The 27658-nt window shown below is 40.7% G+C and overlaps 1 long non-coding RNA gene across 2 annotated transcripts; it reads right to left on the reverse strand.

The window, feature by feature from the left end:
* Positions 1-6011: 6011 nt before the first annotated feature.
* On the reverse strand, positions 6012-27562 carry LOC128152557 (uncharacterized). 2 transcript variants are annotated; one of them, XR_008238692.1, is made up of 5 exons: positions 27345-27562; positions 27105-27216; positions 21571-21644; positions 13718-13783; positions 6012-6228 (listed from the first exon to the last, which is right to left on the reverse strand). It is a non-coding gene; the product is annotated as an uncharacterized LOC128152557 (long non-coding RNA). The 2 variants fall into 2 exon arrangements; XR_008238693.1 differs by lacking the exon at positions 21571-21644.
* Between the last annotated feature and the right edge of the window lie 96 nt (positions 27563-27658).

Genomic DNA, 27658 nt, shown 5'->3' on the forward strand with positions numbered 1-27658 from the left:
ACCAGGGAATACTCCTGGAGCTGAGACACTTCACAGAAATTCATGCACAACCAGATCCAGGATAGCTGCAACCCAGTCAGCAGGCTATAAAAGAAAGAACTGGAGAGGAGGCCTTGGCAGTAAAAGCATGCGAGGAATAGGAGCCCACCCAAATGCATTCAAGGGTCATTTGAGACACTCTTGGAGATTGCCTAGGGAATACCATGCCAGAAGGTCATATGCATCTCATGAATCCTGTGTCATATCCGACAGCCCTGCGTGCAAACGTGCGGACAGCTGAATTCAGCCCCAAAGCTTCCTGAAGCAGGAAGACAAAGACTGAGGAAAAGAAAGAGGAAGAGTGGAAGAGCAATTAATGGAAAAGGAAGGAAGAAGTGGTCACATCAAGTTTGCAATATTTAGTTGGTTTGTCACCTGAAGTGCAGGAGGGTACCCCATGCGGTTTCAGTACAGCAAACTCAGACTTCTACCTACCCTTTGTGTGTGTACGCAAACTAGATATACCCTTACCTGCTAAATAACTCAAAAACATTTGCATTCCTGTTTGAGCAGTCTAACTTTTATGTGTACATGCAGGTGTGCATGAAAGTACTGGAATTTACTTCTCCAGATTTCATGGGTGAAACGGCTTTCTCCAGTTCCAGATTCCACAAGACTTCCGCTCACCTCAGCAATGTCACTGGCTTCTGCCCTGCTACTGGCATGACAGTTTTGGGGATTGAGCCCTAGTTTTTGGAAAATAATACAATATCTCTATCTAGCCCAATGCTTCTTTATTTTAATCAAACTCTAATTCACAGCTAGGCCTTGGAGGCTGAGTAGAGCTTCTGTTAGCCAATATCACCATCTCCGAAGTACTTCAGACTACATATAAGGCCTGTAAATGCTTCAAGTTCTCAGAGAGATACTAAGTACATTTATTACCACTTTTTGGAAATAATTAGCTTTTATTTAGAAGTCTGTCATATTTCCCAGCCTACAGAAAGCACGAAGGTATGTTACATACCTTTTAAATCTTTCTTCTAAAATATATAATTAACATGTAAAGAGCAACTAAATTCTAAACAGTATGCATCCATAACATCAGCTAATTTTAAATGTAATCAGCATACTCCATGCAAGAAATACATCATAAAGGAGCACATTTAAGAAATAAGACTCAGTCTGGAAATGTTATGTGAGCCTTTTAGATTAAAAATAATTCTACTCACAAATGAGAAACAAAATGCATACGCTGCATACCAGGAATCAAACCTGGCCATGAACTGGGGGTATCTGACATTTCCATCTTCATCAAGGGGGATTCTGTCAAGTAGCAGCTCAAACTCTTCATCAGTAATCTCCACACCAAACCTGAAACAAACAGCAGTTAGCAGCACTCGCTTGCGGAGTTCACATTTGGGTCAACAGTACCCACAATACCCTGAGCATATGGCTGCCATTAACTCTTTGTTACTGCTTTGGTCCTCAAGATCAAGAGCACCACGTGAATATCAGAGGTTAATCAGGGTTTTGATCGCTTCAGCTTTCTCAAAGAAAGAAATTCTACCCTAGAATCCCGGCATTGGTGGGGCACAGAAATAGAAATACTAGCATATTGAACTGTGTGCAATTGTCCTCTATAAGAAGTTATTCATTACACTAAAACACTGGTATTGCTTAAACTAGTTAACTCTGAAAGGCTTTTCATTTGGACTGTTTAGCATGAAAGAAAATGTAGAGAAAAACTGTCTTTTCGGGAAACAGCTTCTTAGTGCTTTTGGAAAGCATTTCATAATGGCTTTAAAGACATTTTGCATACAAATATTTAAAAGTGGCAGTGTTTATTCATCAGCAAGAAAGTGTTTTCACCTCTTCAGAACAATCAAAACATAATCCTTGAAATACTGGCATAAACAGGAATGACTTAAGGAATAATAAAGAACAAGGCGTTCATTCATCATTTTGCAAAGCTGATAAAACTCAGCTGACTTTTGGGAGGATATTTTTTCTTTTGGCAAGTCAATGAAAGGGTATACAAAACATAGTATTTATTTGTTGTTTTGGTTTCATCATCATGCTTTCCCATTTTATGTAACTCAAGAAACCCTTCTGTTAGAGTGCCATTTGTCCTTAACTTATTTTGGGGATTTCTGACTCAGAGGTTTGGAGCATGGAGAATGGCTCATTCTGTAGAGTCCTTTACCCTGCTTTATTTCTGAAGAAGTCTGCTGAGGAGGGCAGATACAGCTGCTTTTGCATTTGCCCTCAGCTGACAGTATCTTATTTTACTGGCTTTCAACTTCACTTATCTACATTCACTTTTCATTTAGACACGTGCATTTAGGGAAGCTTGAGTTCCATCAATACACATAAAACCACACAGAAACAATGTAAACCTGCAGCATTTTTTACCTATCAGGAATATAAAACCTAACTTGGCTGGGGAGTGTCAGTAAGAACAACTTTTCAGGAATCCACAGCTGTTCTGGGGTTAAACACCATTGCACAGGTCATTTGAACACTAGCTATTTGCATACATGATCAATGGACAAAATCTATTTGCTTACATGGTCACTTAAAATCTCCTGATTGTTGCTATCTCCTAATCCTTCTCTCCATCACTTGCATAAAAGGATGCCATCCCAGAAAGGAGTTTAGGCTGTATATAAGGCATATGCAGGGGGGAGTTTATGCGGAGAACCAAAAAGTTAGGTAAATTGGCCAACTTCTGGCTCTGCAACTAAAACAGATAGACTGTTTAGTCATTATATTACTTCTCTGTGTGTAACCACAGTTATAAAGCAAGCAAAACAGGTTCCACGTAAAGTAACACATGAGATCCAAGGAAGAAAAAGAACAGCACTTAGTGCAAGATTTATGGTTTTGTAGAGCAAGCATATGTATCTGTGGTAAAGAAAATGACTTTTCATATTCATCATCAGTATCTTCAAAGAGACAGGGAAACAGCAAAGCTACAAACTGTTTAAAAAGCAAAATGAAGCTTTTTGAACATTGTTCTGGAGTTAAAGACAAAGAATTGCCATGATCTAAAAAATAGGAATAAGGAGAGGAAAATAACCTCATGGGATTGGAAGTTATGTCTTAACGTTTATTATCCATTTTGTCCTCTCTTAGAGTAAGACTAAATAATTACTAAAGAGAGGCCTTACTTCTCTGGGAACTTCCTTTGTCTCAGTACGAGAATTTTTGTAAAGCCTAGAAGGAGACAGAAGTTCACACACAGATCACTCCAGCACCTTCAGATGCAAATAAATAACCTTTCAAACCCTAATTAGGCAGACTTCTCTGGGGGGCTTATATTATTTTTCCCTCTCCATGGCAAAAGACAGGTGCTCTGATAGTGCCAATATAAGTGTTTGTATGAAAAAAACCCATAAACTATGATTTTTTTGTTGTTGACCAAGAAGATTTTTGATGCAAAAATGAGGGAGAAAAATCTTCACTTCTGGTAACCAAATGGAAAAAAAAAAACCAACACAGAACTCCTTGATAGGCAAATGAGTAAGGATTTTCTTGGTACTGAACCCAATCTGATCATGACTTGTTACTGAGAATATTTCTTATTCTATAAGTTCAGTATAGCTCTGAATAACTGCTCATTTAATTTCACTTAGGGAGGCTGATAACTCATTATTGGCTGGTAGCCTGAGCTAGATAGGCAGTTCTCTAACATGGAGTGAACCATGCCACTGCAGCAATCACAATGAGAGCTTCTGATCATACTTCTTTCATTAGAAGAATGTCTCAAACTGCTCTCCATACCCAGCTACAAGAAGAGACTAATGAAAAAAACCAGTTGTCTAAGTTTAATGCTCAAGAAAGTTACTGAACTCTCAACTGCCAAGATGGACTTATTTATACCACATGGAAGAATTAACTATCTCTTTCCTCTGTATAATTTCCCATTCCCAGCATTAGCCTATAACTGCAATTTGTGATACCCAATCTGGGCAGCTGATGTCTGAAACTCCAGACATATACTTGACAGTGTACAAATATATTTTATGAGAAAAATACCACTATCATTTAATGAGCTAAATAAATAATGTCATTTCTACAAAGAAGGTGGGTCAGAATCATGCTCTCTTCAACCCTTTGCTGTTCACCTTTGGTAGTACAAAACAGCCTTCAAACTGTTTTGACTGAAGCATTGCCAGTGACACATAGTTCGTCCCTGAATGTGGCTGGGGAAAAACAGCAGTCTGTAAAGAACCCAGTGATCTCCAGGTGCCACAGTCCCTCTTAGGGGATGTCAAAAGTCATTTCAGTGTTGAAGGTCTCCAAGCTTCCCAAATACATCTAGGGAGATGAGAACTGATCCTGAAGGTCTGGTCTAAAAGTACGCCTGTACACACCTTACTTTGTAGGGTTGTGAATCCTGTTGGAACAGGAGGGGAATCAATGCAAGGTTCTGGAGGGTTTCCTATCCCTGCCTTATGTTGTACCTGCAAGGTCAGAAAATACATAGACTGGTCTAAAGGAGTAAAACTGGTGGAAGGGAGGAACAAGGCTGTACCGACTTTGCATACTGACATTTTCTCCATTATTAAAATTCCAAAGACCTATTTTACATTACTGATCTCAGGATTTCTGGAAACATGCTGTGACTACATTACATCCATCGTGCTCACTGGTGTGGAAACAGAAAAAGCATTGAATGAAGAGAGTGTATGGCCTATACCATTTGTTATCCCAAACACTGATATTATACGTTTCATTCTGAACTTCCCCTCAAGCTTTACAAACACTTCCACAATATACAAAAGCAGTAAACAGGAGGATCAAGTGTCCAGCACGCAAATGCAGCCACCTGAAACTAAGCAATGATTTAATCAAACAGCAACAGCACACAACGGATGAATCACTGTTTTCTCCAGGGCACATTTTCAAAGGCAGGTGCAATGGGCAGGGCTTGAGAAAAAGATATCTATTAACTGGAGGGCTAAGCCTATTTAGACAGAAGCTGATGCAAAACGCAAGGGACTGGTTAACAGTGAGGTTGAGAGAAAATGCTTTGGCAAGAAGCCCAGAACCCTGGCAAAGGGAACACCTGCAAAAAGTCACATGTGGTTTATCGTACCAATACCTACATTTGCACATGCAAACTGGGAAATTGTTATTTCCATTTTATCATATGTTTAATATCTGCAATATCCCCAAATAAAGGCAGTTCTCACCTCTCAGATCTTAAATCAAAGAGACAGAGAGGAAGATAAGGTACATTGGGAAATTCAGCAACTGTTTCAGTCAGTTACTGAAGTGTCTTTTAATCATCTATAAAGACACCACTCCTGTGCAACAAGATAACAGTGTGTTTTTAAGACGTCATTAGTGGAAAAGAGAAGATGCAAAAAACCATCCTCTGCAAGAAAGCAATTGGAAAGAAGCACAGAAAGCAGAGATGAAGAACTTAATAGGGTGTCAAGACTAGCATACTACAGGAGTAGAGATGGCAAGGCAAATAAGACAGCAGACCAGGTCAGAGGGATAAGCAAGCCTAAAACTCTGATGGGCATTTGAAGCAAGAATGAGACATTTATAGTGATCTGATTGTAAGGAGAAGTAAGTGGGAGGAATTTTCAAACAGGGCATGATATAGCCAGAAAGATAAACTAAGGGGATTATTCCAGCAGTGTGACCTCAGATCTGTTCAGGGAACAAGGGCGAGGCAGAGGTACTTGCAACTGCTGAGAAATTGCAGGCAGTTGTGAGGTGCACAGCCATACAGTTCTATGTGCAAATGCATGTGGAAATTGTGGTTTCTGCTGGCAGGCAGAGCATGAATTCACTACATGCTGCATTTGCTTATAAAAACACGGCCTGTCCTCAGCACCTCTTGTGCATTTTATAAGAGATCACTAGGTATCTTGCCTGTGAAAGCAACATTAATGAATCAGAGAGTCACAAAGGCATCAGAAGCAATCTGTCTCTTCTGGCATTTTTTAAGGAATCAGCAACAAGTTGGGCAAGTACTTAAATATTTATGAAAAGAGAATTTAACAATGGACTTCAAGGAATCTAAAATGATGTTTTATTGGCATAAATCACAGGTTCCACTTCCCTCCAGAAAACCTTCCTTTTTCCACCTCTCACGGTATGAACACTAGAAGTCTCTGCATGTCTTCATCTCTGGTGTTGGTGCCTATTTAGCCCCTCAATTCTCTCATCACTCTCAAGGAAGACATCAGATATATCTCACCAGTCTTCACCTGGCAGGCAGATTTCCTGAAGGAAAAACCTAACATGTAAAACCTAGGCTTAGAAAGCTGAACCACTGCAATCTCTGTGTGAAACACTGCCTGGGAAAACTGACCTGCAAGATTTAGAGGCAGGGAAAGGAAAAAAAACCAGATTGTCTCCTAGTCATTCTTTCCTTATATGCTGTTGTCCCTCTGGTTTGTAATGCTTCAAATAACCCAGGTACTGCAATTCAACTCCAAGTCATCATTAGTTCATGCTATTGCCATAACATCTTTCTTGCAGGATGTTTTTCCAATTAATCCATTTTTTCCCCCTTTCACAGATATTCCCCAACATGTCACATTAACTAGGCCCCTCCACTCTTGGCATTTAGATTTACATACTGGAACGCTGTTTCACAGCATGCTTAATTCAAAAGCCAGATACTTCAACCACTTAGGCAAACAGCAGTATAACACAACTATTTTCACATTTCATTACAATTTCTCTGGTAAAGCATCAGCCAGAAGGATGCATACTTCAGCAGCAAAGCAGGACTTAACTCAGTGCTCTGGGCAACATGGTGCTCCTACAGCCTCAAGTTGTTCCAGCTCTTATTTTTATCCTGCCATCTAGACCCTGCTGGTAGGCAACGAACTGCCAGGGATACTAGATCACACCATAGGCTCTTCAGAGCCTGATCTCTTCCCAATGGGAGTGAGGCACCTAAATGCCTTATAAAATTTGGCCCAAAAGTCTCTTGTAATTTCTACTATTTAAATACAATCAAAGCAAGAAAAATTCATTCCATGGGAGCAGTGTGAAAAGGAAAGGTAGCACCAGGAGTGCCTGGCTCCCTTTTGTTTCCCTATAGAAAAAAGAGGTCTAACATTTAGGTAAGCACACAACAGCACCAGGGTGGTAAGAGGAGGAGACAGAGTTTGGCAAGGGGGGGTTGCACAGACCACAGTGTTTTAGGCTCTGGATCACTTGCAAGCTAAGATCCCTAGTCTCACAATCACTGCAACTCTCCTACCCACACCCTCAGTAATACCTCAAGGAAAAGGTTCTGACATTGCTAATGTAAAAAACAAGCAAAGACCAAATATTTCCCTGCTATTATTCCCCAGATACACTGTGAGAAAGCGCAAGCAAGTCCATACTGTGTCAAAAATGTTTGTTATTAAGAGCTAACAGTGCAGCATGTGGTATGTGTACAGTATTTTGTTGGACTGACCAGTTGCTGTGTGTCCTTCCTTTCTGTATCTTGGATTATTCCACTCCTTAGATGCATAAACCAGATTGTTCAGCATGTCTAGATAGTTATATGACTTTTTGTCATCCTGTAGTACCTCTGCCCTTCACAAACTGATGGATTTTATAGTTACTGACCTCTACCTGCCATAGAAGGGAGAAGGGATGCATTGTCCACAGTCACACAACACCAGGAAACAAAACCAGGCCTCATGAACTCTCATGTCATGCCTCTTAAACCACTCCGTTAGTCCAATACCTTTCTACCCTTACCAAAGGAATCTCCCAGATCCCAGTTCTGTGCATCTTCCCCTCAGGCAAAACTATTTCAGTGTTACCATATGTTTTTTGTAGTACTATAAAACTCATGCTCAGAGGACGTCTAAGCAAAGTAGTGGTTAAAACACTGCAAGCTGTCACTACCTGTCTGTGCTAACTGTGCCACAGCAGCAGTCTCCCTTGCTGCTGAATAAGTAGTAGAAACAACAGGAATTGGGAGGAAATGAAAATGGAAAAGAGTAATTGTGCTTGACTATTAAATACCTTTCCATGGTAAAACAGACACCTACAACAGCATTGTAAGGATCTGCTGCTGCAAGCATTCCGCAGCTACTGGGGTTCTGTCTTGTACTATGTTCCCCAAGAGGTCAGTCAGTTTACCAGATGACAATGACAGACTTACATTGCCAACTGTACATTACTTATGGGAAGCACAAGGCCTTAGTTCCAACTCCTTACCACTGCTTCAACAGCAGGTAACGAGTCAAAAACCATCACAAGAGGCCTCGTGGGGATTCTGCCAGAGCACATGATCAAGAATTATCAGAGTTAACTTCCTCTGGGTGCTAAACTCAGAGAGGATGTCATAAGCAGGGACACCATGCAGGACCATTGCCGTGTCCCCCACATAGACTCTCAGGGCTGCTTTACACTGTGCTCAGGTCTAGCTTTCGTGCCACTGGGGCCTGAAAACATCTGTTATCCAAGAGTTGCTCAGCAGCCTCCCATCACCTATGAGAGATCTATGAAGGAGGATGATGTAAACCCCATCTCTTCATCTGGACTGTTGACATTACATGCAATGGAGGGTGTGAACTGCTTTGCCTGATCCTAGGAGCACTGCCACACCTATAAACCATGGGTGAAAAATGCAGGCTGGGTAACAGGCTATCAGATAGAATAAAGGATTATTTCTTGCTGAAAAGGACTTCTTTCAGGAACAGCTTCCTGATTCAAGAACTGCAGTGTTTGGTACCTGAAGGGTACAAGACATGTTATTTCCCAACCCTGAAGAACAGCTGGAGGTATTACAGTAGTTTTCTGAAGTTAGATGCAGACACAGAAAAAGGAAGCCATTCAGATAGTACAGTAACAAAAGAGAGTATTACAAAACAAAAAGAAATAGTGATATAAAAAAGAAGAGCTTTTCATCCACACAGGATGTTTCCTCTGAAAAAGAACTTTAAAAATGTCACAACTAACAGTTTTGCTACAGTAAACCAGAAATCTTACATTATATGGACTAAAGATTTTGCTACTCTGTTCATTTTCACTGAGGCTGTCTGGGCAATTCCACCAAGCACCTCTCAGCAAGAAGCAGTGTACCAGCTGCAGCTTTGCCAGCACCGCCTGCTCTCGTCACAGCTGGGTTCTGCACACTGCAGCTGCTCCCTCGTGCCCACGGGGATGCTAAAAAGTATAGCATCTCCTGCTGGAGCACAAGAGATACCTCACCTCTGATACCCTGGAAAAATATATGTTCAACTCCAGTCCAGATGTGACTGGAAGTCCACCAGTTAGATCACCCTACTCTAAAATCTGTCCTTGCACACAGATGAGTAAGACAGATAAGAAGGCTAAGTGCAAACCAAGTAGGGTACAAGCAGTGTACGTGCAATGCGGGCAGCCTCAAGAGAGCTATATCCTTGTGTAATAGACTAGGAAAGCTGATACCTTTTTCCTCTGGAGGCAGATGTAGATCCTTTCCAAACTGAGTGTGGGCAAAACTTGGCAAAAAATTCTTACATTTCATTAAAAGCCAAAGGATCCAAGTCATGATCCAACAGGCTTAAGCAGTGTCATTTGTAACAAAGCTTAGCCAGTGGCAAATACTACAAGTAAGTAGCTTCTGAAAATGTGATAAAAAAATTGCACATCACATCATACACCATTTGAAAATATCTTTTGCATAAGTTAACGTGTTGAACAATGCCCTCCCTGTAACAGCTTTTCAAAAAGTATTTGTTTCACTGAACTTACACTTTCCATTTTGTCAACCGCATTCCTTTCATAAAATGAATTAATTTTAAATATTTTTAAGTTAATTTTAAAATTTTTGGAATACAGTATAAAAAACTGTTCCATAAAAAGAGAAATTAATCAATTTCAAACACTACAACATATAAACTTGAAAATGCTGACATTTTTGTGAAACAGTTTATTTTGTTTTGAGCAGTTGTGTTGAGTATCATATGCCCTGACAAAGTCAACGTTAACTTGTCATTACACTTTTTGAATGAGTCAACTAATTTAAAAATTAGCTTTCTATCAACTAAAAAGACAAAAGGTCAAAATTTTGAGAATGTCCCTACAAGTTTTCTAGATGCATTAGAAGAGAAGTGTAATGCTACAAAAACCATGACAAAGCACCCAGTTTGGTACATCTTTTACCTTCAACTCTCATTAGCTCACAGGCTGAGTGATGTGGACCTGATCTTAGTGTGGTCATTTCCATTTGCCAATGCGTAATGCTCCATGTGAGAGTGGAGGGGTGTTACACCCATTTTGCCCAGATGCACCTGGACTCAGTAAATGTGCACAACTTCCTCATCTTAATATTCTGATGACTATAACAACTCCAGCCTAAACATAAGCATCTTGTTTCTTAGCACCATTACACAAGTTTCATTCAGTTGAATTTATTAGGATTACACTAAGATGAAATTGGTGTGAAAGAGTGAAAATTAGAGCTGTTAATTCTTCTAAATGCTAACTGGATCTTCCACCTGCAGCAAAGTGCCAGTCCAAACTATTTAAAGCCAGATTCCAAGGTCACAACTTGGGCCAGTCTCCTCTCTGCAATTCACTTCAAGGACTGATTGAGTACTTCAGAACTTGGCACAGCAAACGCAGCACGTGTACAAGAGGCAGATTTCTCCAACAAATTCACCAACACTGACTTGTGGTTTAATTGTGGTTAAACACAGCTTTTCTTTATTATCTTACTATGTCAAGCTCTGTGGAATTCAATTAAGATATCTATTGAACTAGAGAAAATTTAAAACTGCATGCCAGTGCTGTCAAAGGGTCATAACATAATTACAGTTCTCTCCAGCACTCCACCCGCTCCTCACGCCAGCAAAACTCTCGATAAGCTCAGTGAGAGATTTGCCAGGCTGAGAGCAAATTAGTGTTGAACAGTCTGTTTAGTGCTCCCTTTACCCAAAGGGCGCCCTGCCATCTAGTGGCAAGGACATTCCAAAAATACCACCAGTTTTTCAGAACAGGAACTTCATATGGAAACCTTCCCACATTGTTGCACATGTTTCAGGTTTAACTAAAAAAAAAAGTTGCAAAACATTGTACACTGTATATCACATTCTAAAGACCTATGTAGAGAGCCTCTAAGAAAAAACACACAAAGTAAAAAATTAATGTCCTCTATCGATATTGCATTGAAATACATAATATATGAGCAACATTTGTATCTAGTTCTGTAGCATACATTAAATATTAAGTTCCTTTTTCTAGTTAACTGTTAATGAGAGATTCAAGCATCATAGCTTCAGAGAACTAAACCATTGGACACTTTTTTCTGTATACAGTTTTATCTAGCTAATTGCTCTAAAGCTGAAGTAGGAGTTACAGACCACATAGTGATAGTAGTCATTTAGAAGGAAAATGTAGAAGTGGAGGTGGAGGAGATTAATTAGAGGTATATAAGAATGACAAAGTACAACCACAGTATAACAACCAACTAGCTATATCACAAACTGGCACATCTATTCCAGAAAGGTCACTTCTGTCATTTTCCCCAGCCCCAGCCAGACATTCCCAGCCCCTGGCCTACGTAACAGCTTCAGCTCACTATTGAGGATATGCTGAAAACTCAGTTTTTGCAAGGCTGCGTGATTGCTAGTGCTGACGTGAGAGGAGATGGGGAGGGAACATGTGATGAAGGGAGAAGGAGCTGAGAGCTGTCACTGAGTCATCAGGATCCTTTTGCCAACTATGAAACTGTACCCTCAATTTCTGATCTACTACGCATTAGCGTTAACCAGCTCTGTTGTACTGGGTCTGGCTGGAATTGAGTTAACTTCATAGCAGCCCATATGCTGCTGTGTTTTGGATTTGTGACTACAACACTGTTGATAACACACCAGTCTTTTGGCTATTGCTGAACAGTGCTTGCACAGCTTTCTCTTTCTCACACTGCCCCTCTCCAGTGAGTAGGCTGGGGAGGGTCGGTGCAAGAAGATGGGAGGGGACAGAGCCAGGACAGCCGACCTGAACTGGCCAAAGGGTTATTCCATACCATATAATATCATGCTCAGCTATAAAAATTGGGGGTGGGGTTGTCTTCCAAGGTAGCCGTTGTAGCTGTTGCTCAGAGACCATCTGGGCATCAGTCTGCTTGTGGGAGGTGGTGAGAGATTGCCTTTGCATCACTTTGTATTTTTCCCTTCACTTATTAAACATCTTTATCTCAACCCAAGAGTTTTCTCACTTTTGCTCTTCGTATTCTCTCCCCTGTCCCACCTGGGGGAGAGTGAGTGAGTGGCTCTGTGGGTACTTTGCTGTTGGCCAGGGCCAACCCATCACATGCATTCAATTAGCTTTTCATAGCAGATACCACAGATAGACATTTCAGAGCTGATGGTCCAACTCTAGTCTTATGTTCCGTTGCTAATGAAACAATGTACTGAAATGGCACCTCCAAGACAAGGAGGTCTTTAAATATACACAAAGGAAAAGTGAGGTACAACACAAGGAAAGAGGCAGTGAAGAATTATAGCTACTGGTGACAACCAAGACAGCTGTTATTTCCTTGTGGAAAGGTGACTGTAGGAGGTGCAGCAGAGCCTGCTGCTTCCAACCTGGAATAAGCAATGCAAAAAAGGAATCTATTCTCAGAAACGAACACAGAAGAAAGTTCTCTGTGAACACCAGTTTCTAAGCTGTTTGACAGGACAGTTTCACATCCCCCACAATCTTGGAAAGACTTTGGTTCTATCCGTGGGAGCAGGAAGCGGCACGTCCTCCAACCATCACCTGTTACTTTCCAGCTCAGAGTGACTCCCCTCTATCTAGGACAACACCCAGAAATGCCCACTAGTGAAATGGGTGAAATGGCTAAAGAATCCTGGGCACTCAGTGCAAGCCATCCACAGGTATGCCACGGCCAGAAAAAACAGAAGCTGGGTGCAGCTGGGCTTCCATCTGAAAGGCTTAAGAGGGCCCTTATGTAAAGGTATCTGTTGCTGTGAAAACACTGGCAGCAGTAAAAACCCCATATTGGAAATAAATCTGACTTACAGGAAAGTGCTTAAGAGGAAGAAAATTTGAGCTGAAGCAATATTAAGTTGGTGACTAATAACCATCATGAAGCTGATGCCTCCACGCATTCAGACAGACTGCAATCTGGAGCTGTCAAACTCATTCCTGAACATTGTTGAGGTCTCCCTGTTAGAGATGGATGGCAGGAAAGGTGTACCCAGGGAAACAACTCCTGAAGCTTCAGAGGTGTGTCTGCCTTGCTTACTTGGTAGTAGGGGTGAACTGCTCTCTGTAACTATTCAGAATGAAGTGCAAATAAAACCAAGTAATCATGCAATATTCCTCTTAAAGATACAGGATATTTAGTGACCTGTACAATCATTTGAAGCTACAGATACCACACTGCCCTGGACAAAGGACAAGAATCTCGAACGTGACTGACCGGGACATGCAAGAATAATAATTCTAAGAACAATGAAAAGCTTGTCAGATTTTTAGTCTTCAGAACATCAGTACGTTAGGCACACTCAGGATGGGGAGGTGGCAGGATTGTCCAGCTGTGGCTTGAAAATGAAAAATCAACTAGAAAATCCATTATTTCCCTGCCCCTTAAATAATCTCGTTACTTCACATAGTTTCCCTTATACAGAAACAGAACATGTGTGCCCTGAATGCACTTAGCTGCAGGCACTGTGAAAGAGGGTGTTTAAGGGAACATTCCTAGGAAGTTAAAATTCTATCTCCCCACAGCTAGATGGCTCTGGATAAAAAAAATCATTCTTACCTGCACTCAGTTGCTGCCTGAAACTCCCACTGATTAATCACCTTTCTCTTAAATTTGTCAGTTTTTCTGCAAAAAATGATAAAAAAGACAAAACAATACTAAGAAAACACAATTTCATACACATTGAAAACAAACGAGCCCTAGGTTAGTGAAAGGATTGATGTATTTTAACCAGAGATTCCATCACTTGGAGAAAGGGTCCAATTCCATTTCAAGTATGTTGCCTACCCTATATGGTAAGTGGAAAATTGTCTCCCTTCCCCCTCCCAGTATACAGCTCCAGCCCACACTGTACAGGAATGGCATAAGACTTAATGGAGTTTACAAAAATACTGCCTTATATAAACAACATATCAGAAATCTCAAACAACCAACTGAGCACAGTAGTGAATCATTTAGGACACTTTGCTGGCATGTTTCAAACTAAACATTTACTTCTGAACTGGTTCTCTGTGATCAGAACTTCTCCAGGATAAAGGCTACTGCACCGAGAAACACCCCAGTCTCCAGCTGAGAAGCATTAGCAAAAAATACATAGCATGAGATCCACACTCAAATTTTTGCTAACACTGCCAAACTGCAACTGCAGGGCAGACACAACATTCTGCAAAGATGAGAGCAGGCATCATTCTGGGGTCCAGTGGCTAGCGTTTCTGGTGACCGAGGGGCAAAAGTAGGCAGTGAATGGAGCATGCCAGACACCCACCAGCTGACAGTTAGCCAGATGCCAAGGTTTCTAAGCTACCAGGGATTCTCTTCCACAAGGGATATTTCCAGCTGGCTCCTTAAACCATTAATCTGTCAGCTTCATATTGCATGAGGAGTGCAAAGGTGATAAGGACTGAGGATTTCTCCATTGATCACTGCTTGTGGTTTGCCTGCCTCTGTAGAAATGCAAATATCCCTTCCTGAAATGAACTTGGTGATGCTGTCACTTCCCATACAACAGAGCCCATGAATTCTCAGCAACTCTCCTTTCACACTGTAGGACAGGTGCAGGCAGGAAATTGGTGTGCAATTCACCTGTCCCAATGCAGATATTCACCGAGTCCTTATCTACATGTCAACTAGCTAACTATAATGGAGAGATACAGACATTTCTAATGCATGATTTTTTGACACATCTCAAAAGGCACCCATGTGGTGGCATCAAATTGTAGGATCCTGTCCAAAGACTATTATTGTTGGAAAGAGATCCCTCTCTTCCATCACAGGTGATTTTTCTGTCTTTCAAATTTCACAGACTTCAGCAGTTTATACTCACAAAGGGCTTGCAAATTAAACAAAATAAATGTGACTGGACAGATGCTTACTAGAACATGGCCAAGAGTGAAATGAAATGAGACTGAACCAGGTTTGCCAACTCAGCTTCAACTGCAGTCACACCAGATGCTGGGCTGATTCTCCCATCTCCCATTTCTCTGTGAAATCTATGAAAGAAAAGACACAATCAGATTTTACCCATTCCCACTTTTTTCAACCCATATCGTCAAATTCTGAGACTACAAGTAAAACTGATCTGTTTTTTATCTTCCATTAGAACTTCTTCTGCTGCAAATACTGATGTGGTGGAATCAAATACTAGCCAACTAAAAACCTGGGCTATGTAGAGAGCAATATGATCATGTCTAGTCAACCAGGTCCTCCTGCCACCCAGTCTGAGGTGTGAATATTGCTTGTGCAAATCAGCATCCCAGCCAGGCAATGGTATAGTCTCTCTCCTCTCTCTTCTGCTATTGGGAGCCTGGGAAAGAAAGCCAAATGATCCCAGAACTGAAGAGCAAACCAAGTGGAAAGGAAGGTTAATAGGCACTTTTACTGGTTCTTCGTCTTCCCCCAAACAGTCCCAGAGTTATGGCCTGATATTATTTACCAAACAAGCACAAAAGTCCTCACCTTTAAAGCTCAGCTTGAGGTTGCAGGCCTGAATGTTAGAAAAGGGTTTCTCCAACAGAAATAAAAATATTCACTCCTGAAGGCAGAAGGAGCCAATGAACAGCCTCACAGCTCCACTGTTACAGCCACTTCCCAAAGTGAAATCACACTTCTAAAAATCATTGATTAACTCACATATTTTGTTAGAAGGTTTCATTTATTTTACCATTCATGAACTGCCTGCATAAACAAGTCACTGCAAACCTCTGCACACTGTACAACAATTTGGTGAGTTGCTGACAGGATTCATGACTAAAGTTGCTTTTATTTATCACTGTACAACATTGGTTGAGTCACAGGGATATTGATCAGTTCTGCCTTTATTTAGATTTTTTTAGATTTTTTTTTTTTGTACTAGTCAGAAAGTGAGAAGTTTCTTTTCTTTGAAAGGGAGCCATCACTTGTGTTCTCTAAGGCATGTTGATAGCTAAATCAAAACCACACAGTTGGGGCAGTACGTCTGAGGCAAAGAAATTGAAGGCAAGGATTTTAAAAGCAGTATCAAAAAGTAAAAGATAAGTATCACATTTAAAGATACAAACATTAAGACGAGAATCAAGGCTTAACATTATAACATGTTTTGCAAAGAGAAGCAGTGGTTTTCCTGAATCATATACCACAAGCCCATTTATTTCAGTAGCGCCATGAAATCAGCCCAGATGCAGCTGTTATGTTCCAGAACAGAGCCCTAAACACAGCTCTTACAGCTGCCAGGGATATCTGCAGATGTGCAAGAGTTCAGGGCTACGCATGCTCCAAGTCTAGCAGGGGTGTACTGCATTAGGGCTAGGAAATGCCCCCTCCATGGCACTTCCCTCTAGTTCTGATGGAAATATCGTATTACTTCCGTTTTGCTTCCACACTGGCTCACAGATTAGCTGTGGAAAAAAAGTCCTAGACACCTCTGTGCATCCTGTACTTAAACAAGAGTAATTCTGGATGGCTACACAACTTTATCTCAAGTCCTTGTAAGTAAGGAATTTAAAAATTCTAATAATAATAAGAAAAACTACAAAGTTACAAAAATCTGAATTACTGATGGAAATTCCTTCCTCTGCATCTCCCCTGCACACTGAAACACAAACAAGCATGCCAGAAAGTACGATTTCTGGGTCACAATATGCTTTGCACAGCCACGAGGACCTTACCAGTGCTAAAAACCGATAGAACTATTAGGTATATTCTGTTGCTACGAACTGAACCGCTAGTGAAGACATAAGGGCACATTTCAACTGGCTGAAGCACTGTATGAAATGAGAGGATGAAATAATTAATGTATTCACATACTGCTGCTTTCCTAGTTATATTTTGTTAACGTTTTGCTGGATTTTATCACTGACTTTTACGTTTTTCCCGAATCCCAACAGCAGAGGGCAGCACTACAGCCTGGTTCAGCCTGACGCCAGCCTCTGGAAAAAGACCCCGTACGGATTTTTCTGCTGTTTATCAGGAAGGTTATTCCAGGATACTTCTCTTGCACTGGGCACAGGCCCAGCAGTGAGAGGCCCTGTCTACTTAGGAGGTATCTCCGGCTTCCCGAGTCACCCCAGCTATGGAAGGCCATGGATCCTGGCTCTGTCCCAGGCTGACCTATTCAGGGGAAAATTAATCCTGCTTCAGAAGGCCAATGCTAAAATAAACCCATGTTTGCTGGAGAGTGGAGAGGTGGCAGGGAAAAGGAGCCTATGTAAATGCATGCTTCTCATCCCCTGCTATAACCAACCTCCTCTCACCCCCATTACTGCTGCTCAAAGCTGAGAACAACCTCCCCTGCTGAGCAGTGCCCAGTAGGAGAAAGTGCACAGCTTTAGGGTAGTTTTCCCAAAAGCTGTGGCAGTGGGATCTCTTCTTCTCTGGAAGTGAGGGTGTTTTACAAGTGGAGGAAAAAGGGGAAGAGAAGAAAGGAAGAGTGGTCTGCTTAAGGGTTTTTTTTATCTTGTTTTGCAGAGGTGAGGAGCAGAACAAGAGATAAAAGTGTGTAATAATAAGCTGCTGGGACCAGGACACTGCTGTCTCACAACTTTTCACTCTTTTAGCTCTGGATTATTACCCGTGAATGAGAAAGGCTGCAACTTCAAAAATGCCTCACAAAAATGAAGCATGGCATTGATGGAAATGCACGGAAGCCGCAGAGACTGTTTTCATAAGGATCTATCTATTGTATTTGAACTGTTACTTCTGACCTGAGTCACTGGTCTAGTTCCATATACAGAAAACGGGCGCCAGCCTACAACACCGCAACACCTGAAAGGAAAGGCAAATAATACACAAGCAGCAGACTCATACAGCTCATGGGTGACCCCTCTGTCACTATGATCCTGGAAGTAACTTAGAAGGTCCAGACAATTTATCCCAGTCTGACTATTTCGAGACTGTTTCATGTCTGGATGATTGTTCCCATGACTTCCATTTTCCCCACTATATATACTCAGAACATCCCCTCTCTTTTTTTCCCGTTATAGCTGTATGGAAGATAGAGAATAGCTCAGTTTCTTCTGTTACTCCATCTTACTATAAATGAAAAGAAATTAAATGGAGCGAAAGGACAATTCTTTCTACAGTGTTGACCTGCAAGACACTTTTACAGCATATATTCATTCATACCTACCTATAATACAACTGTACATACTATATATATTAATTTCAAGTAATATAGAAACATTTAAGAATGTATATTAATACAGTATCTTCCTTTCTTTCTTATGACCTATAAGAAAGTGTTAAAAGGTCTCTTTTCCCATGGGATCAGAAACAGGCAGTCATTCTCTAGGAATCTGTTCTTATCTGCATTCTCCTCAGCGATGCAGACACTAAAGGCATGAAAATGACTGACAGTCTTCTATACAGGACTAACATTCTAAAATAACAGACATTCCAGTTTATTACACAAAATTTTTGATTAAGTTAGCAAAAGTTAGAGAAAAAGACCAGATCACTGCAAACAAAAAGGCTCAGCAATACCACCCACAGACAGAATGAAGACCACACCTACTAAATATTAGACTAAGTAAGCTAAATCTGAGACTATGAGGCTAAGTATCACAGACTAACAAACCAGAACTGATCCATCAGAAACTATGCCCAACCAACAAGCAAAGCAGACAGAGGATGTTCCAGTTACTAAAACTTTTTAAGATCCTTAGCCTAATGTAATTTAAGATACAGGCCAGAGTGGAGAGAAAGGAACAAATCTCTGTCACACGGGTCTCATGACAAACAATGCTGAGAATAATGAAAGGTGCCCATTAGGACACACTCACCCTTGTCTTCTTTAGCTCTGTCCCAGACATCACTGGGTGTTCCTCTGTCATCTGCACCCTCAAGTACTTTCTTCCCAGCCTCCACCCCTTTAGCCCCCTCTCTGTTTTGTCCAGTTTCTTTTTCTACTGGCTTTCTTCCTTTTTTTTTCCCCTCTGGATTTTGTTCACAAGGCAGAAGGAATAAACTCTGACATCTAAAGACTGTCTCAACCACTCTTCTCTCCCCTCAGAGGTATGGTTATCATCTTCAACACTGGCCTCCCAGTTGCTGAGGTTTTGGCTGTTCTGCTGACCTTTCTTTCCTTCACGCATCCATGCTGGACTTGAGGATTTTTTTCTGAAATGAATACATTTCCTTGCTTATGCTTTCATGATTTGGATAACTTCTGATGGAAAAAATGCTGTTCTTGGCAAAGTCGTGATTAGCTCTGCTCCAGGCAGATTTAGAGGAAAATGGCTCATGTGGAATACCCACCGGCATAACAAAGGATCCCAGCTGGGAAAAAAATGAAAGTTGCTACTAGTGTGCCTATAATTTAAAAGGAATCTAGGCCCTTTATTTCACTGTCCCATTTCACCAACCTCAGCTGATCAGTTAAATCAGAATACCATATTTTCTGGAGCAATGGCCCCACTCCTTCATCTCTAACATGACCTGAAATTAGGCTGCAGACATTATACACATCTAGTCTTAACAACTTCCTATCTATTGCTTCAACGTGGGGAAATCCTGTATACACGGATAGGGTAAGTATATGAGCAAATGTGGAAAACTGTTACATGCTCAGGCATATCTGATAAGACTAATCTTTCTATTAACAAAGCCCCTTAGCAGACAGGCGGCTTATCTGGGAAAAAAAATAAGATTTTTGCTAGCATAATCAAAGCACCTCATATGAAGTAAGCTGTATCATAAAAAAGAACTCCTTTGCCAATACAAACTGCACCTCCATAATGGATGGAGAGGTGCACGTGTAGCTCTGTAAGCCAGGGGTGTTATTTTTTCCCACAGTCTTGATCAATAGAGCTATACTTTTAATAATGTGTGGTGTGGAGTTGGCCTTAATTTGCCATTTTCTTGCAAAATATAGAAAGATTAATACTTCAATTTATTATAACAACACATCTGGCATTATAATCAATGCTATTTGAATTATAATAACCATGTATTTGTGAACTATTCAACCAACACGTAGGGTGATAAGAAATTGATGATTCAGCCACTGTGCAATATAATTTGTTCATTTCTCGCTTACTTGAAAATAAGCTTGAATTTCTATTAAAATTGTTGTGGTAATACCTGTTGCAAGTATGTATAATAGTAACACCTACACTTAACGCCTCCAATTGTTTCCGTAATATAAAAATATGGTTACCTTGTTTTGCTATTGCAATGCAGGTTATCTGACTGAGCACAAAGCTGTGCTTCAGTTAAACATATATTGTTGTCAGAAATTGTTTCAGTTTGTCCTACAATATATGAAAATAAAATTACTGTCAGCAAGAAAATTATGAACTAGTTCACAGAACAAAGACTAGTCTAAAGTAAAATCACAGAATGAGAAACTCTACAAAATATCTGAAGACAGGAAGAAGTAACAACTTGAACAGGAGCTAACAACATTGCCACTGTTATTAAATAGAAAATTATTATAATCGGATGTATTGTCAGAAATAGCAGATGGAAACCAAATAAATGATCTCACTTAATTCAAATCTGTCAGCCTGAAACAATGGATTTTTAAAAGATAAAATATCCAGAACAGTAAAATTACACACAGAAGCAACTTAGCAAATAGAACCAAGAAGTAAAGATCACAAACATAAAAAGATCAACTTAAATAATTTTCTGACACTCCAAAATTACTGCAACACAAAGGATGATAAAAAAAGACTTGAATAGAGCAAAGACTAAGTACTTTCATTATCCCATTAAGACTGATAGAAAAATGTTTAGAATAGAAAGCTTGAGCAAAACAGTAAAAAAAAAAAACCTAAAAAAAGCTATGAAATTCCCTCATATACACTGATTTGCACCAATGTTGTATCACTGATTCAGAAGGGTAATTACTGGTTTACATGAACGTAAGAAGAAAGCACAGGTCCCTACAACTCTAAGAAGAGGCAGGCAATTAACAATATGCAGGAGTGACCAGAGCTATGGAAAGCTGAACACGAGAGCCATCGCTCAAGATACTGCAGGAATGATGAAAACAGTGTTGCACTATGCAAAGAGGGCTAGGTGACCTACTAGACATTCTTTCAACCTAAAAGATTTTCTCAAGAAGGGCATGTTGCAAACTTCAAGTCAGAAAAATCTATTTTAATACTTTCGGGTTTTAATAGCTTTGCTTTACTAAGCTTTGAAAACAAATCAGACCTATTTTCTAGGTCATGCAGCTTAGGCAGGTGCATCTGAATTCTGCATGCACACAACCCCGTGTTTCTCCGGTTTAGAAACAAACATAAAAAACCCACTGGGTAAGCAGGAGAACTAGGTGAAGAATTAATTTTCCTGGTCAGGACATAAAACACAGTCAGAATGCTACTGCTGGGAAGTGTTACCTGCTAACAGCAAGAGAAACTTTTATTGTGTATTATGGAAAACGTAAGAGGGCTTCCGTCCATAACTTAGCTTTTCTCTGATCACATACCTACCCAGACATTGTTGATACTGTTTGCAGCTGTCATACCCTCCAAGAAATCTGGTCAACACCATGAGAAGCATATCTCTGGGAATGAACGGGAACATTTAGAAAAGCAAAGTACAATTTTAATGATCTCTTAGCACTGATTTGGAAAAACAAAAGCAAACTACTATCTTCAGGAAGAATAAGACAAAAAATGATAGGAAAGAGAACATTTCAAGGTAGTAATTAGGAAAATGAAGCTTTCAGTATCTATCAAATGTAAAGATTAGGACCTTGGAAATGTAGGCTCTTCTTGAGAAGCAAACCTTCTTGACCTTCCCTTTGCCCTGAACATCACAGTTTTTGAATAGCTGTTGTAGAGCAAAACAATCTCCAGATCTCATTTCTTCATGCAAAATATGTTCTAACTAGAATTAAAAAAAAAAAAAAAAATTAAATATATAAATATCAGAGATCCTCTCAGCATGTATTTTTTCCTGGAAGCACAAAAACTGAAAATCACTGAATCCAAGAAGGGATATATGCTCTACCATGTAATGATGCCTGTTTGGCAAAGACTGAAGAAATTATTTTCTGCAGAGATCTACACGAAAAGAAAAAGTACAATATTCCTTTCAGCTGCAAAGTAGGCTTTCAAATTCTGCCTTATGCTTGTTCTGAATAAGCTTTACTGGTATTACTGCAATAAATACAATCTTGACTTTTCGTATTATTGCAGTAGCTTATGTTGCCAGCTTACAGTTTGAGAAAACCTATTAACTGTTAGCCCAATTCTTAATCAGTTCCTTTCCAGACCGTTTTCTGTTGTCTTCAGCAGGTCTTGCCCATTAATAATGATTGAGTGAGGGCACAGTTCAGTGTGGATAAATTAATTTTGTAATAACAATGAAGTAGTGTGTGTAACACTATGCAGTTGTGCACTAAGACTTGTGCAGAATGTTACTAGCTAACTGAATTGTACAAAATTATACCAGCTAACCTTTTCTGTTTGATTGAGGGCACCACAAACCAGACGGGAACCAGAACTTAGAATGGAACTAGCAATGGAAACTATCGTTCAAAGTTACCCTTTTTACATCAGTTATTTAAATACAAAACCTGATTTCATGATGTGTATTACCCCATCTACCTACTTCATGCATTTGAGCAGATTCCTACTTCATCCACTTCAGCTCTAAGCTGTGTTCCAGACTAGTACAGCAAGCTGATCCTGCTGCTGGTAAAACTCTCTCTACTTCTGGCTCAGTTTCCAACTTTAGCTGGTTGTCTTGAGCCATTAAAAAACAGAGTCGGAGAGTGAAAGGAAATTAAAAAATATATACAAACAGCATGTACGAGAGAGATCTGGCAAAACTAGGAAACCTGCATTCGTGCCTTGCTCTGCCACATGTTGACAGAATGACCTTGAGCAAGTCACTCTACTTTTCTTTGCCTTTTCTTCCAAAATACAGTCTGAGGATAATGAGTCATACTTGATATCAAAAATATATTTACTAAAAAAGAGTTAATAAATAGTAAATCAACTACTATGGAGTCTAACAGGTCATTAATTTGCTTATATCCATGGCTTGGAAACTGTCCACAATGCCTCTGATTAATGAGTTTACCATAATCTGTAATGTGTACTGTTATGTTTGTTGCATTAATGCATTAATTATCAAACAATTAATAGATGTTCTAGAGTAATATAAATGTTTATGACAGCCTGTAGCATCCATTTATTTACTGTAATGCACACTTGTGACATAAAAGATTTTTGTTCTCTAGGTATATTGAGACCTATGAGGAAAAATTACTTAAGTTCTAAATCTTAGCAATACTGTTATTCTGTCTACAGCGTACCAAGTATTTACAGTCCTATAGAGAAGAGAAATTAAATTCAGAGTAAAGACTGTGATTTCAATTCTTCAAACAACTAGTGTAGCAGGAATTAGTGCTTGACTGATTTGACTCAAAGCAGTCTTGTCATACCCAATACTGCAACAGAATTAAACAAGAAACTGAGGTTCTGAAAACTGTGTGAAACAATCCTCTGATGAGGAACCAAATCCTGCAGGATTAGTGCTTGATTTGTTTCCTTTCTCCCTGGCTCCCCATGCCCGTTATTTCCAGTGACCTTTGCCTTCTCCTCCACTAGTGCAGCCACTAGTGAAGTCAATGAAGCACTGAAAATTGAAAAAATTTATTAAAATTAGGTTAGTTGCTTTCACCAAGGCAATCCTTAACATGGCAGAGGACATTCAGTCAACACATGTGCTTTCATTACTAGTTTAGTCAAAAGGGAATGTCAAAAACATAACATGCCTGGCGACATACCTGCATGAAGAAGAAACCAGCCAATGGAGACTAGAGAGATTCTGTCTAACCTGGTTAACCCTGCTTGTGGGCTACTCCTCCACATCTCTCATCCTGCCCTCTTGCTGCAACACGCTTCTGTACTCCTCTAGTTTTCCTTCCTCAGCTAGCCTGGTTTTCTCTCTCCCTTTTTATTCCTTCAGCTGTTCCTTCTTGTTTCTTAAAAAACCTACCAGAGGCACCAAGCCCTACCTCTTATTCTGCCTCCTTTTTGCCCTTAGTGACATTTGCCATACCTCCACCTCTCCATCCCCACTCTCTCAAGATTTTACCATTGCTCAATCAGCCCTTCTTGCATTCCTGTTCTGTCCTTCTGCCCATTCCACTCCCCTTCCTTCTCTTCACTTGCAGCTGCTGGAAGATAACTTCAAATATTTCCCACAGGCTTATCAAGTCTCAGTGTCCACACATCCTGGATCCCCTTGTCTGAATCTCCCTCTGCAGCTTCAGTCTCTTACAGAGACCTCTGTTTCTCATCCCATTCCACCCCTTACTCTCACACTGGGGCTGCCCTCACCATCCCTGTCACTTTTTACCTGCTTTTGAGCAATATCTCAGCTCTTTTCCCCTCTGAAGAACTGTCAGCCAGCCAGCCAGCTCCTCCTTATCAGCCTTCCTCTGCGATTTCAACTGCCTCTTCCTTTCCTCACAATTTCTCATACTCATCCTCATGAAGCTTCCAGCCTTCACGGTGATGTCCTTGCTGACACCCTATAGCAGACACCCACATGTCTCCCTGCCCTGGCCTGTCCATTTCACCTGCACCCCTCACTCAGTGTTCTACTCCCTGGAAGAGCAATTCCTTTGATACGGGCTGCAGCAACCATTGCTTTACCCCTGATCTCTGTTGTCCCACCCTTCCTCTCTGACCTGCTCCCTCACCTGCCATGTCCTTCCTCATGTCCTCTCATTTGCTCTTTCCATTATTTTAATCTCATCAGACTGATAAAATCCCACCTAATCTCAGCCTTCTTCCTCCTGCTTTACCTTTCTTCCCTAGCACAGATTTGATTGTAGATTCTCTCTGTTTCTTACTCTCCACTCGTATCTCATCAATTATGAAGTCTGGCTGCCAAACACATGCCTCAGTCTGCCTTCATCTTCTATTTCCTGGTTGGCCTGTGGTCAGGTTTACTTCATCCACAACCATTTAATTGTCTCCCCTTCTGGTTGTGCCATCCTCCTAATTTTTCCTCCTACCTTTCCAAATTAACTGAAGACCTGGCTGCCTTTCACCACTTTTAATGCACTTCTCAAATGCTCTCTTTCTGAACATCTTCTGCACAAATCCTTGCCAAAGGAAATACCAATACGGTACTGCCCACTTCCTGCAAGTCTATTCCTTGTGTCACATGTTGTGTATTTCTTCTTTCCTACTTTGACACCCCATGCTTGCCCTGTTACAACGTAACTTCTGATCTGTTTCATATCCATTTTCATCCACTTCCTCAGTTTTCTTCTGAAATTTTGACCCTCCTCCAACTCCTTGTCCTCACATTACAGACAAGCTCTAATAAACAAACATACCCTGTGTTGACTCCCACTGCTATTTTCAGCACTAACACTTCCCTCCTCAATGTGCTGCTTACACTTACTGTCCAGTTTTCCTCCTCTCCAGCTCAATGGAGGCTCCTAAGCCAGATAACACCAATACCCAGCTAAAATCACCCTAATATCTGCCCAAGACAAAACTCAAAATCCACAATTCTTCATTCTTCTTGACCATCTTTGTCACTACCAACGCTGTTATTTCTCCTCAACTCTCATCCTCATTTAGCCTCTTGGGGCTCTCTTACTCTCCTCCTCCTGACCACAAACATAAACCAACCCTACACGAGGAGAATTTACTACAACCCTACAAATCTTTCCTGAAAAAACCCCACATATTTCTTCTTGGTATCATGCCAATACACTGTCTATCCATCACTGTCTATGCTGGGGGTCAGGATGGTCTGACTGATTCCTTGTGCTGCCCCTTGTGTCTGCTGTCAGACTCAAGACTGCTGACTTTTGAGGAAAAGGTTTTTTATTTTGTGTCTGGCCTAGCCTCAACACTAGGGTTCCCACTGTCTTGGAAATGCAAATAAACAAGGGTACACACGACTTTGTAAAAATTGATCTCCTGTAGTGTTTCAAGCTGGCTATTCACACACCAAAGCACAATGCAGTCAGTTACTAATCTCTTTGAAAATGTAGATCTAGGTTATTATTTTTAGCTCAGAATTTTTAGGAACAAATTCCAGTGTCTTTATGCTATGTCAGCAGTACAGAGCACCCACAAACTCAGCCTAGAAAGCCAGCTAATCCTTCCCAAGCTGCAAAGATCTAAGGAAGATGAGGCTTAAAAGCTGGCTTTCAATAATTCAGAAAGGAAAGCCTGCATTTTCAGAACTGTTTTAACCATTTCTCTATGAAAGTATCAACAACTATTCTGAATATAGAGCACCAAACACCAACTAACTGTATGAAAAGCCAAAGTTCCTTTCACTTTTTTTTTTTAAATGACATTTCCAGCTAGTGGAAATGCTTTTCATCAAGTCTGGTGGTACTGTTGGAGTTAGCAATAAGTTCCTTACAGGATACATTTGAACTCCTACAGTAAGCAGCATAAAAAGCCTCACTGTCATACATAGGAAAGATCCAAAACAGGCATTTGGAGCAAAAAATCAAACAAATTAAGAATAACCCTCAGAGTAGCAGACGCATGTCCTGGTCCAGCCCTACTTTTGTTAAAACTGTTGGAAGCCAAGTATCTCCTGGAAATAGACACCTGGGCTCAGGGAAGGGAGAGCAGAAGCAGAAAAAGTGGCTATTCGCTTTCTATGCACTGCTTTCTTTAAATACTGGCAGTCATGGGTAAACAGCGTTAGTGCTACAGAAGTACTTACTAAACCAAAGTGCCTCTGTGGGGTGGGATGATGATGCACAACAATAACTTAAAAAACTAACTGTGATTCTTGTGATAAAGACTTTATTAAAATGTAATTTAAAAAAAAAGCAATTTAAATGAGCTAAAAATGTCATTTAATAAAAAAGCAATTTAAATGAGCTAAAACAAAGATGGTGGGGGAGAGGCAGGCAAAAGACTCTTTCAGGCTAGACCCCCCCACCATAGTCTCACTCCAGGCCCCCACTCCCCTCCCTCCCCAGTAGCATCCCACTGCCACTCTCCCACCTCTCACTCACCATACATGAGTCAGCAGAGTGCACACACTGAGAAGACATCAGTCTGGACAGTTGGGCAGTAACTGTGAGCACCACCGTCCCGTGGGTCTGTATGAAACCAGCAGTAGAAGCCCTGAGACGTTAAAAGGGATATTTACTTTCCTGTGAAAAGAGGAGGCACCAGACCTGGTGAGTGAAGTATGAGGAAGAAAAAGGAGAGGTCAAGGGCACACACATTAAATAATACTCCCCTCAACTCACAGTCTAATTCTAGGGATCCCCTATGCTTCCTGCTTGCACCTGCTTTTGGTCCTTGCTTGGGGAAAAGGTCTCTTCAGGGGAGCTCTCTTCCCCTTTCTTAGAAGCTGGGGAAAGGCTCCATCTGCTCAGGATGGCCAAGGTGCAAAGGGTGTTCCTGGAAGTTAAAGCTGCCGTCTGCTTCCCAGAGCTGAGGTTCATGAGAAGAGACCTCTACCTCAACAGACCTAAGAGCAGCAGAGGGCAAGAGAGACAGCGGATCAAATTTACAGTCTCACTGACTCGTGCTAACAAACACGTCAGCGAGAAGAGATTTG

The sequence above is a fragment of the Harpia harpyja genome, chromosome 2 (genome assembly GCF_026419915.1).
Source record: "Harpia harpyja isolate bHarHar1 chromosome 2, bHarHar1 primary haplotype, whole genome shotgun sequence".
Classification (NCBI taxonomy): domain Eukaryota; kingdom Metazoa; phylum Chordata; class Aves; order Accipitriformes; family Accipitridae; genus Harpia; species Harpia harpyja.